The 13,176-nt window shown below is 47.0% G+C and overlaps 1 long non-coding RNA gene across 1 annotated transcript; it reads left to right on the top strand.

Annotated features, from left to right (window-relative positions):
- Positions 1-11,292: 11,292 nt before the first annotated feature.
- LOC120438581 lies at positions 11,293-11,868 on the top strand. Its single transcript, XR_005611999.1, has 3 exons — positions 11,293-11,360; positions 11,455-11,493; positions 11,719-11,868. It is a non-coding gene; the product is annotated as an uncharacterized LOC120438581 (long non-coding RNA).
- The last annotated feature ends 1,308 nt before the right edge of the window (positions 11,869-13,176 follow it).

Genomic DNA, 13,176 nt, shown 5'->3' with positions numbered 1-13,176 from the left:
AGCCGATATTTCATGTGGACTCCAATCTGCCACCTGCCATCACGTTTTCAGGGTTCATTCAGTGTTGAAATGTAGGACAAACAGCAGCACATGTTCTCTAAATGTTTGCAGTCATTTTAAATGAAGCTGATACTACATGAGACATTTTCCACATTTATTGTCTTTGAACAGAGAATAATAAAGCCATCAAACATATACAGGCTGTGCAAATACAAACTTCTGTGGTGCATTTGATGACCTGCAGAGGAGAACAAGTCGGGCTTTTCAGCCCTAACACAACCTCTTTGTTCTCAATACTGCAAAACCTTCAAAGGCTGATATGCAAGTTTGCATGAATCACCAACACAGTTGTGTTTGTTTCTAGTATAGTTATAAATAAGCTGATCAAATATCTGCTCACTGATTAGATCCAGTATCTATTACAGATGAACTGGATATCACAGCATGTTGTTAATCCGTCATATCAAACTAAACAGTGTTGCTGGTGTAAATATCCTCCAATAAAGTCAGATGAGGGCTTCTGTTGCCAGGTAACGATGATGTCACACTGGACCTTCTGATCTTTAGCATCGTAGCGCTCGGAGTCTGATGTTGGCTCATGTGTTGTCATACACCAACATGACGTTCTACTAGTCAAGGCCTCACCTTAACCCACTAATGCTGATCACACAGACCCACTAATAGAACTGTTTGATCAGGTTTATGCAGCGTCACCATTAATGTCACACACTCAAAAAATTAATGAGGTGGATTGTTCAGTGTATATTAATAATTTATTTTCATTTTACTTAAAATATATGTTTTTGTTAAGTTAACATATGTTTTTCTAATCAAGTCTACATAATTGTATCTATTATTCAACGTACATAATACTAATGTGTTACTTGATGGCATAACATTTAAGTTAAGTCAATTAGGATCTATATACTTTGTATATCCACAAGGTGGCAGTAATGCAACAACAGTTGTAATGAAACTGCGAAGAACAACAAGGTTTCACGGCTTGGGCCTGCTCATGCGCAAGACTTCAAATTTAACTTAAAAACGTTGTTTTGGCGCCAAGCTGCTGTTTCTTTGAGATAAGACCAGTTTTTTCTTTGACTATGTTGTTCAGTATCTACATGTTGAGCATGGTTATATTTTGCGTTTGTCTTACAAGACATGTTATATTGTTTGCGTGCGCTTGTTCTACATTAGTTTTACTGGGTCCTGGACATGCTTAACATGCTTATTTTGTGGACTGTGTAAGAAACATTTTTATTGTTTTTTGTTTTATTAAGGGATTAGCTATCGGGATTCATGGGGTTATTTTTTCAAGGGGTTATTTTTTTCATTTGCTTTCATGGGATTCCTTTACTGTAATCCGAGAGTCATAAATATTGAATAGGATAGCAAGGATAGCATAAAGTGACATTTAAAATCCAAAAAGTCGAGGGCGAAAGCCACTGTGACACCATTGTTATGCTCTATCAGTAATCTGTATTATGTAAAAATCGTCTGTAAATACAGCATGTTTCCTAGCGGAGGTATACATATTGTGGCATGTTGGGGGAGCGGCTGTTCTCTCCCATCATGCCTTGGGACATGTGCTGCTGTTAATGTTCTTGTTTTGTTGTTTATGTTTACGTTTCTTTTGGCTGTTACATTGAATGTTGTGTTTATGCTGTAGTGAGTTCAATGACAGTTATTGTTGATGGAAGAATGTCGTACCATGAGTGAGATCAGGCTTGTGGTTATTGACCCTCTGAAGCACAGTGTGGTACCGTGTGTGTTTTAATAAAAAGCTCCCCCTACCGGTTTGGGGTTGAACTGCAATCTCTCTGAGAGCTTCTTTGTTGAGATTTTTCTGCATGCCACATTGGTGTCAGAAGTGGGATTCCAAGAGCATAGCCACTATTCTGAAAGAGGAAGAGGAGCTGAGGGAGATTGAGGAGCTTATCACTCGCCTGGAAGCGGTGAAAGGGGCCCGACCGAAGAAGCAGGGGGAGCTCCGGGCAGCAGCAAGCCAGCCAGTGGAAGATCTGTGGGGCTTACCAGATGGAACCTCACAGCCCCGCCCACTGGGAAGCTGTCGGAGCCGCCAAGGCATGCTGCAGGCTCCAGGACCACAAGCAGCCAGCCAGCCTTCGCTCATGGTGGTGCCGGGGAGCAGCACACCCTCACTGCTGGCAGCCGAGGGGAACAACGCCAACTGTCTCCAGGACCCAGTACAGCCACCGCTGCCATCAGGGGCTCCTGTCCGGGGGAGCATGAAGCTGCCACGCTATAATGGGGAAGCACCTCCAGAGACCTACCTTATCCAGGTACAGCTGGCTGCTCAGCTAAATGGATGGTCAACGGAGGAGACAGCTGTTCAAGTCGCCCTCGCCTTGGAAGGCAGGGCACTGCAGATCCTCACAGATCTTCAGCCAGAAGAACGTTTAAGTTGGCCTGCTGTTGCCAGAGCAATGCAGAGCAGGTTTGGCCTCCGTACACATGCGGATGATGCCCGAGATAAACTTGCTAGCCGCCCACGGAGACAAGAGGAGAGTCTGGGTGCTGTTAGGGTTCAAAAGTTGGAGAAAAGGAGTACGGAGGGCTCACAAGCAAATAACAACTCTGGTCCGGAAGATGTGGTCAAAGCAAAGATTTATTGATTACACGCGTGGAGTCCGAAGCTGGGCAAAGTCAGCAATCGAACTGAACCCACGATGATTAAACAAAGGTTTTATATGGGTACAATAACAAAGCCCCCCTCTCTTGCAAAAATAGACAAAGTACAGCTTACATCACTTAAACCACAAAATGTTCCATGAACTTTAGCATAGTTTAAAGAATATTACGTCTCTTATCTCGACATCAGTTGCACTTCCTCTAAGTACTTCGGCACAATTCTACAATTGCAGCAAAAATACATCTCCACTTCTGCCCTACCAAAATAGATCTGTTATGGTGTGTATGTGTGTCTGCAGTATATGCTAAGTATGTGTCATGACCTGGTCTGCACCCCAGCTTCACCTCACACCTCTGTCATACCCAGACATAAGGCCTGTGCACATACACAGCTGAACTCTGTGTGATCTCTAGACTAAATGTCACACTCGAACCATGAAGGAAACTTACTTAAACTTACTTAAAAGGATATAAATGATAAATGATAAAAACTTAACTCTTAGCTCTCAAGGATATAAAGATATAACTCCAGGCATCTGACGTGTAAGCAGGTGTGTTGCCATTCCTTTCAGAGCTCCTGTCCTCACCGTGTATTGGCTGATCCTTAACGCCTGCCAAGAGTTTCTGACCTTCACTTGACCAGGAGCCACAGCTCTTTAATAAGCTCAAATGCAATCATGTGTAAAAGATTAAAATCATTTTCATAACAAAAGTTCTCTCTTCTCAGATGTACCAATATGTTTGCTCGTCTCTACTACAGTTCAATCATTGAAAATTACACTGATCAGCATACTTTGTGGAAATTACAGATTACATCATGGCAAAAGCATTTTCCAGACCTCTCACTCCCCTTTTGACCTCTGACTGACCAGAGGTCACCATACTTTCAGGTGCTTCACACCGTCCCACACAGCGACTCCCATGTCCATCAAAGGCATCATGGGTATGTGGGCTTCTGCTCCTGGATCCACTGCCTTCGTGATCACCTTTTCTAACAGAGCTCGGGCACAAGGAATGAGACAACAGCCACAGGTCACCAAAATACCCACCATCACAGCTAATGAAAGCATAATGGGAAGTACAAACCCTTTCCACTGTCCGAAGACCGAGGTCATCCAGCCCTCCAGCGGATTCTCAATTCCCGAATGTTCGTGCATGGTCTTAGAGAGTGTTTTCAACCCCTCTAGTGCTCGAGTGACTGACCCGTCTGGAGCCGTGTTATTAGGAATAAAAGTACAGCATTGATCACCGAACATCGCACATACACCGCCTCGTTCTGCTAACAGCATGTCTAAAGCCATTCTATTCTGCACCCCCATCAACGAGGTCGGACCCACTTGCTCCACTAGCCCTTCCATCCCATCTCAAGTAAGGTTAGAGAGTCTCAGCAGATTATAGTGAACATAATTAATTCTATCCACATTCTTGTTAGGGGTCACAGGAAAGAGAGCAGCGATTATTGGAATATTTTCAAACCCGGCGGCTATTTGATCTGCCAGCTTATACTCATTTGGAACTCCCCTGGGCACTCCTATTGAGTCTACCCAGGTCGGCGAGTCCATCCTAGGATCATAAGCATGTGTTCCCTCAGCCCCTCTTTTTCCCAGAACGTGTCTCTTGCGCCTAGCTGTCAGTGTGCGTGTGTCGTGTTTTGGGAATGCCTTCACCCGATTTCCTATTAACATAAGTGGCGCACCTAGCCTCACCATTGCGCACGTCCCCACGCTTCCCAGAGGAACACGAGCCAAAAGAGTTTTGTGTCCACAGTAATAATAAAGCCCACTTCTAGCCCAGGTCCCAATCAAAGTGTTTGCATCACTTACATTGTTTGTGGTTCTCCCCGTTTTGGTAACCAAACACCAACTTGGGTCAATTTCTCCCACCTCATATTTCACGTGATCTGTGGAGAACTTAAAACACGTATAATTATCTTTTTTCGGCATAAATGGTCCCGCCTTCGTATGTTTATCGGTTGGGGGAAATAAACTGGACAACACCGTGCAGTTTCCAGTGCTCACCACTCCTCTGGTCAGTTGCAGCATACAGTCATAGCCCCACTGATCCTCTGGATGTAGTGGTGCTGGTTCTGTGAACAAACGTGGTCTAGCCGACGCACAAGCCACACAATTTGACACCTGCTGCTCCTCGGCATTTAATGCCATCCAGTCCAGCCACAGGTTGCGGATGATGCCCGAGATAAACTTGCTAGCCGCCCACGGAGACAAGAGGAGAGTCTGGGTGCCTATGCTGCTGACCTACGTCTTTATGCACGTAGAGGGTACCCTGCTTTTGATGCTGCAGCGCAAGAAGAGCTTGCTCTCCAGGCTTTTGTCCGGGGTCTCCAGCCAAAACGACTACAAGAGCACATCCGTCTGCATGCACCAGAAACCCTGGCGGCAGCTCTAACTGAGGCCGAAAGAGTGGAGCATGTGCTCAGCCCAGGTGCACGCAGCCCTGGTGTAAGTCACCAAGTGCGCCAAACAGACTACGAAAGGAGCGACCAGGAGGAGGAGGCCCGCCAAACCACCGACATACCACCTTGGCGATCTCGGCGAGGGAATAGACGAGCAGGAGGCCAATCCAGGGGTAACTGCCATCGGTGCGGAGAACCAGGCCACATCGCACGCTACTGTCCAGCACCAAGCCCACAAAGCCTGGCACCCCAGCTGCCGTTAAACTAAGGCGGGTGGCACAACGGAGGAACTGCCCCTGCAACCACTCTGCCCTCCAAATCACACTTGCGGGTTGGCCGGCTCGGCCAGGCACGAGGACTGTATCTGGACTGTGACCTTGCCGGCACCACCTGTAGAGCCCTGATAGACACTGGATCCACGCTTTCCTTGGTACAGGCCGGAGTCCTCCCTGGTACTGACGGCCCAAGACCGCAAGGTTGGCAGCCTACTCAACTCCACATCACCACAGTCACAGGGAGCGTGCCAAGGTTAAGGGGAAAGATCCTCCCGGTGACTGTGGCTAACCGCACTGTTGACCACCAATTCTGGCTAGCCAGCATCCAGGACCGATGCATCATTGGTCTAGACCTGTTAGCCAAATGGGAGGCCACAGTGGACGTGTCCCGAGCAATCCTTTACCTGGGCACGGAGGCTGTGAAGCTCCACACCACCAAGGAAGTCCCGCTGCCTGCCTCCACTTTTTCAGCCAGCGCCAGGAAGCCTGAGGACCTGTCACCGCCCGGCGGTGGAAGGGGCCTCCTTCACCAGTGGCACAGCAACTGTCCACAGAGACCAAGCTAGCTGTCGAGGACCTATACCAGAGGAGCTGCGAGGGTCTCCAGGCTGATCAGCAACGGCAGCTGCGGGAGATACTCGACTTGTTTGCCGACATCTTTGCAGCCAAGGATGAGGACTGCATGCAAACCAGCCTGGTACAACACGACATTGACACTGGGGATGCACGGCCCATCCGCCTCCGCCTCGTCGCCTTCCCTTGCCAAGCGTGCCGCAGCAGAGCAGAAGGTCAGGGAAATGGCAGAGGCAGGCATCATAGAACCCTCAAACAGCCCCTGGGCGGCCCCAGCCGTACTGGTTCGGAAAAAGGATGGTACCTGGCGGTTTTGTGTCGACTATCGTCACTCAACAGCATCACACGCAAGGACTCCTACCCGTTGCCCCGGATTGACGATGCCCTGGGACGACATTGCTGGGTCCTGCTGGTTCAGCTCCCTCGATTTGCGCAGTGGCTACTGGCAGGTGGAGCTGACGCCAGAGGCCCGCCCAAAGACTGCTTTCTCCATTGGCCAGGGACTGTGGCAGTTTAAGGTGATGCCCTTCGGCCTCTGCAATGCCCCAGCCACATTCGAGCGCCTAATGGAGAGGGTTCTGGCTGACATTCCCCGCGACCGCTGTGTGGTCTACCTGGATGACCTCCTCGTCCCACGCGACAGACTTCGAGAAAGCCTTGGCTAACCTGACTGCGGTTTTCCATGCTATCCGCCAGGCTGGCCTTCGTCTCCACCCCAAAAGTGCCACCTCTTCCGGAAGGAGACAACCTTCTTGGGTCACGTTGTCAGCGGAGCAGGGGTTTCCACCGACCCCGCAAAGGTGGCTGCTGTGAAGGACTGGCCCATTCCGGGCAACCCTGCTGAGTTGCGGAGCTTCCTCGGCCTGGCATCATACTACCGTCGGTTCGTCAAGGACTTTGCTACCATTGCAAGCCCCCTGCACCAGCTCACACAGAAGGGCCGGGAGTTCCACTGGAGTGAGGACTGTGCCGTGGCATTTGATCGGCTCCGATCTGCACTGGTTGAGGCACCGGTGCTGGCCTACCCAGACCTGCAGCTTCCTTTTGTCGTGGACACCGATGCCAGCAACATGGGTGTGGGGGCTGTACTGTCGCAGGAAGGCCCTGAGGGGGAGCGGGTCATCTCCTACTACAGCCGCTCCCTCAGCAGACCAGAGAGGAACTATTGTGTCACCCGTCGAGAGCTGCTGGCCATCATTCTGGGTCTCCGCCATTTCAGACCCTACCTCTACGGGAAGAAGTTCCTCCTGCGCACAGACCATGCGTCCCTCACTTGGCTGCTCAGCTTTAAAGAACCGGAGGGACAGCTAGCCCGGTGGTTGGAGACGTTGCAAGATTACCACTTTGAGGTTCGTCACCGGGCGGGACGTCTCCACACCAATGCAGATGCCCTCTCCCGACGCCCTTGTGAGGAAAACCAGTGCAGGTACTGCCAACGCTTGGAGGACCGGGAGGGCATGACTTCAGTGATCGCGTCACCACAGGGCGGCCATGAGAATGACTCTGTTCCGGGTGGGCATTGTAGCAGTCTTCAGGCCCAGTCCACCACAGGGGATACCGAGGGTCTGGAGGCCATGGATCCCCAACGGCTGCAACACGACCAGAACCAAGACCCTGCCCTTTCCCGGGTTCAGTGTTGGATTGGGGCCGGTCAGAGACCATCATGGCCAGAAGTATCTGCACTGGACCTCGAGACCAAGGCTCTCTACTCCCAATGGGCCAACCTCACAAGCCGAAACAGCCTCCTCTATCGCCGCTGGCAGGCTCCCGGGGGTCACCATGAGGTCTTCCAGCTCTTGGTGCCTCAACAGTTGCGGTCCAGGGTCCTCCAGCTGGTCCATGGGGCGGCGGGGCAGGACACTTTGGAGTAACCAAGACTCTGCGGCGACTTCGGGTCTCGGTTCTACTGGCCCGGGTGTCGCCAGGACGTGAGAACTCCATGTCCATCGGTGCGATGCCTGCACGGCTCAGAAAGGGCCTTCCCAACGCTCTCATGCCCCCTTGCAGCAGTATCAGGTGGGGGCTCCCATGGAGCGGGTTGGTGTGGACATCCTGGGACCTTTCCCCACCACAGACCAGGGGAACCGCTATGTCCTGGTTGCCATGGACTACTTCACTAAGTGGCCTGAGGCCTATGCAGTCCCTGACCAAAGTGCTGTTACCACCGCTGAGCCGCCTGGTCAACGAGATGTTCTGCCGGTTCGGGGTACCAGAGGAACTGCACAGCGACCAGGGCCGGAATTTTGAGGCTGCGGTGTTCAAGGAGGTCTGTCAGCGGCTGGGTATCAGGAAGACCCGGACGACGCCACTGCACCCCCAAAGTGATGGGTTGGTGGAACGCTTCAACCACACCCTGGCCACCCAGCTTGCCATCCTGACCTCCCGCCAGCAGCGTGACTGGGATCAACACCTTCCCTGGTCCTAATGGCTCACCGTTCTGCAGTCCAGGAATCTACTAAGTGCACTCCAGCGGCCTTGATGTTCGGTCATGAGCTTGCACCCCAGTGGACTTGGTGTTTGGATCCCCCCTGAGCAGGAAGTGTGCGGGGACCCCGGGTTGGGCTACCTCCACAACCTCCTCGCCCAGCTACGGGAGGTGCACCAGTTGACCAGGCAGGCTCTCCGAGATGCAGGCTCCCGGCAGAAGCGAGCTTATGATACCCGCTGCAAGGGTGAAGGACTCTTGCCAGGTCAGCATGTGTGGGTCTACAGCCCGGAGAGGAAGAAAGGGCTTTCCCCCAAACTGATGAGCCAGTGGGTTGGACCCTGCACTGTTCTCGAGAGGCTGTCCGACGTGGTCTACAGGGTGCGGCTGGTCAAACGGAACAGGGTGGTCGTACTCCATCGTGATCGCCTGGCACCCTATCAGCCCTTGAGTCCACCCAGGGAGGAGCCAGGGCCCCAGCTTCAACCGCAGGCCCCCAACCTGTCCTCAGAGGCGGCTGGGGGACCCACGGAACGTCCTCAACGACACCGTCGCCTTCCCCAACACCTCAGAGACTTTGCTTTGGACATGCCGGTTGCTGGGGACAGCTAACCACTCAGGTGGGGGCTGTGTGGCGTGTTGGGGGAGCGGCTGTTCTCTCCCATCATGCCTTGGGACATGTGCTGCTGTTAATGTTCTTGTTTTGTTGTTTATGTTTACGTTTCTTTTGGCTGTTACATTGAATGTTGTGTTTATGCTGTAGTGAGTTCAATGACAGTTATTGTTGATGGAAGAATGTCGTACCATGAGTGAGATCAGGCTTGTGGTTATTGACCCTCTGAAGCACAGTGTGGTACCGTGTGTGTTTTAATAAAGAGCTCCCCCTACCGGTTTGGGGTTGAACTGCAATCTCTCTGAGAGCTTCTTTGTTGAGATTTCTCTGCATGCCACAATATATATATATCTCCCAACTTACTGTGCATGCTTCAGTCACCCCTTCCATGGGAACAGGTAAAAGTGATGGAGTGTTATGTCAAACTACACACAAAAAAACCCACAATGTCAATAAATGGCACAGTACGTAAAGGGGTGTGACGAGGGGGTGCAGGACCACCACCTGTCTTTATTTGCTCTGCCCTTTTCTGGGTTGCTGTTATAAACAAACAAACAGATTATTTCAGGGTGTCTTTTCATAGACTAAAAGCAATATAAGTGATGAATATTACCATTCTGTAGAATATTCCTATATTTCACTTTTACTTGTTCCCATGTTCTAGTGGGTCCTGTTGTGGCTCTAATGTGGAAGAGGATATGGTGTAATATAATATAATGTGGTATAATATAATATCACATGATATAATGTAATATCATGGATCACTTACGAGTGTAATTTGTCAGCAACTTTCTGCCAGCCCTCTCTCCTTGCTTTTGCAGCCTTTGCAGTGTTCTCCTGCGTTTTAATTAAACTCTGAAACTCCTGATATCCCAAAATCAAGAGTTCTTGCTCTGCTGCCGTAATACACTGAGTGCGCTCCTTCGACATCTTCGCCGACCAATCACAGGGTTGCCGATCAATGTTTCTACTATCGATGCGTAGCCCCTTTTAAGCCACCCAGTGATCTCAGATTACTTCATCCAGCTGTACTAATCGTCAACAACAGGTGTGTTCGGAGAACCGGATTAGCGAGCTCACGGTTAGCGCGATGATTTGATCTTGGATGTGTCATTTGATCTTGGATGTAGTAAGCGAGGTACGAAGAACAGGCCCCTGGAGCTCAGGAGGCAAAACAATCACATGAGTGCTGCTGTTTGACTGAGGAAGAATAAAGTAGTCGTGGTAAGCCAATCACACGACCACTTAAAGACAAAACAACAAGGTGATATATACCAGTTTATAAATTGTGTCGATAGGCCACGTAAAACCAGAGTCATGATAAACAATATATACACGGCGTTTTTTCCTCAATAGTTTCGCCACGTTAGCGCTAGCAAGCACTCTCTGCTTATGAGCAAAAAAACAAAACAAAAAAAAGTTTTAGGAGTGACGGCGAGAGAGAGAGAGAGCAGGAAAAGAGAGAAAGCGAGTTTTGAGATGTGTGTAGTGTTGTGGATAGTTTTGTGTTGTGTGTCAGAACAATGAGGTGACTGCTGTCTCCAGGTAGAAACAGGAGTGATACACCTGCTGCTGTCAGACCTGCAGGTATCAGCTGTGACGTTCTCCTTTATAGTGGACAGAAATTATTTTTTTGGAGTGGCACAAATAATTTGTGTGGCATCTTATTGAAGAAAAGCTGATTGTTCTGTAAATAGTTTGAAATGTTTATTTAAAAAAAGGGTAAAAGGTAAATGAATGTAAATAACTTTGTTGTTTGCAAAACTTGTGCATAGGATTTTAAAATTGACAATTAATATTTGCATTTGAATTTATGAAATATGATTCATTAAACATGTTTATGGTTGTTACAGTAAAAATAGAACTTTTCCTTCTCTGATTTTATGTTTTTTGTCTGATTTTAGATCAATTCTGGTTATACAGTATGACAAAATGAGAACATAACTGTAAATTCAGACGCATGAGGTTGCGCTAAAAAGAATGATACCAAACAAGGCAAAGTAAATAGTTTTTAAAGGTAATATGTGGAGGGAAAATCAAGAGTAGTAAAAAAATGGCCAATTATACTCTGGACACCAGAGGGTTAAACGTTCTTTTTTTTTTTTTTTAAAGTAACGCAATAGTTACTTTTCCAAGTAATTAATTACTTTTAGAATATTGTAACTGAGTTACTAACTCAGTTACTTTTTTGAAGAAGTAACTAGTAACTATAATTGAATTATTATTTCAAAGTAACTTGCCCAACACTGCTTCTGAGTAGTATTTTATTTAGTTGTAATTCAATCAATAATTTGCTTCTTGAAATTTAGTAATGAATTTCTTGTTTTACTTGATAAATTTCAGATCCTGCCTTTACCTGCCCCCTCCTATACTGATGTGGTGTATGTGGTACTGCTGAGCTTGTATGTGGTATGTGAACTGTTATACTTTTAAAAACAAAACTGTTTTATAAGTTAAGTTTTCTTTAGTGACGCATCCCATGCCCCTGTTATTTCTTCTCCAGATCTGAACCATTGTAAAGGTTGCAGTTCAAGGGCCTGAGGTATGAAATTCTTTTCAGATCAGCTGTGATCAATATTTTTTGGAACTTGATAAATAACAATAAAAGCTGTAATGGCTCCATTAGCATTTTGTGTAAATGTTTGTGTTAAAATTATAGCTTTAATGAGGTCTTTCTACATTAGTTTTAGTTATAAAGTATGTATATGTGTACATATAGTATGTATATTTACAGTACAGTATGTTGTGTTTGTTGACATGTTTTCAGGTGGAAGCAGAATTTGTGAGGATTACTACTGCTCCACTTGTTCCAAGGCTTTTTGCACAACTTGACCAATACACTGACCAGCTCATAAAAGTCTTCAAGAAAAAAGGAGGCGCTGCAGTGAAGAAAATTAGACAAACTTTGGCCCCAGCCACACAGGTGCTTATTCTGTTGGTAGCAAAATATTATGGCTAATAAGATCACTTTCAAATTTAACAGCTAGTGTATGGTAGCTGCACAGTGTTTTGGTACTCAAAACTTTGGAAAAATTAAAATTACCTAAACATAAGTAAAATCTGATCCCTCAATTTCGGGTTAAACCAGAAGTGAATGTTTTTATTTTAAAGATCAGTTTTTGAATGCAAAAAAGATGATGTATTAGTTTGTCTATACCTCCATTATGGACATATATAATGTGGTGGAGACCCTGCCCAACAGGTTAACTATTCATGCCCATGTGATGATTAGTTGGTCTTGTGTACATGTCTGTCTGCGCAGTGGATGTCATTCATTTTGCGTATAATGTGAGTTTGTGTCATCCTAAAGTATATTTGTTTTCTCTTCCTGTATCTCTGCCACTCTCTACAGAAGCAAACTATTGAAAAGGGGAGGGAGTGTGTCCTCAGGGCACTACCTTTTTACCTGAATGAAGACCCAAGCATCCTCTTCAAAGAATAATTGGTTAGTAATTTTAGTTTAGTTTTTTATCTGTATTAAACCAAATTTTGAATAACTAAGTTGTTGCATGTTGTAGTGTTGTTATTGTTGTAATTTGCATGGAACCTGTTTAAATGTTTTGGGGAATCTTCTTGTATACCCAAACTATTTATATTCATTGTTGAATCTGTAGTCTAAAATAGTGGCGCACTGGGGTGCATGTTCCTAATATTGTGTTTACTTCATTAAAGGGTAGCTTTGGCTCTCTTTTTTTTTTAAACTGGACACCATTTTTCTATGTTTTTGTGTGTAAGCTACAGCTACAGCTGTTCACAGGGAGCTGGAACAAATTACCCTTGCTATCTTTACCATCGAAAGAGCTGATGCCAGTACTCCTCCAGCCGATGTGGGTACAACCATCTAGGGTGTTCTGCATGACCTGGAAGACATGCCTTCTGCATGTGCACTCTTAATGGGTGGGATATATGCACTGAATCTCAGTTAACCTTGAGACTTAAAGTTTTCTTTGAAGTACTTCAGAAGCTCTTCCTTCATCTGGATGTCAGCAGACTCTTGACCAAGGTACAGATGCTCAAGAATAAACTGAATGAATAAGCCAACCCTTAATTTGGATGTTTAATGTTCTGTCAGATGGACAGAAGTTTTTCGGAGGCTGAATGGGAATAAAATGGTAATTTGTTGAAAATGACAGATAAAGGGAAAATTACACTTAAGAGAAATTTTGAAAAGTTTGTAAACTACTACAATTTGAGAGATTTTACACTTGTGGGGGGAGGGGGGGCA

Source organism: Oreochromis aureus, linkage group 3 (assembly GCF_013358895.1).
Source record: "Oreochromis aureus strain Israel breed Guangdong linkage group 3, ZZ_aureus, whole genome shotgun sequence".
NCBI classification, from domain to species: Eukaryota; Metazoa; Chordata; class Actinopteri; order Cichliformes; family Cichlidae; genus Oreochromis; species Oreochromis aureus.
The sequence above is the reverse complement of the archived record's forward strand: the minus strand, read 5'-3'. Positions and strand labels throughout refer to the sequence as shown.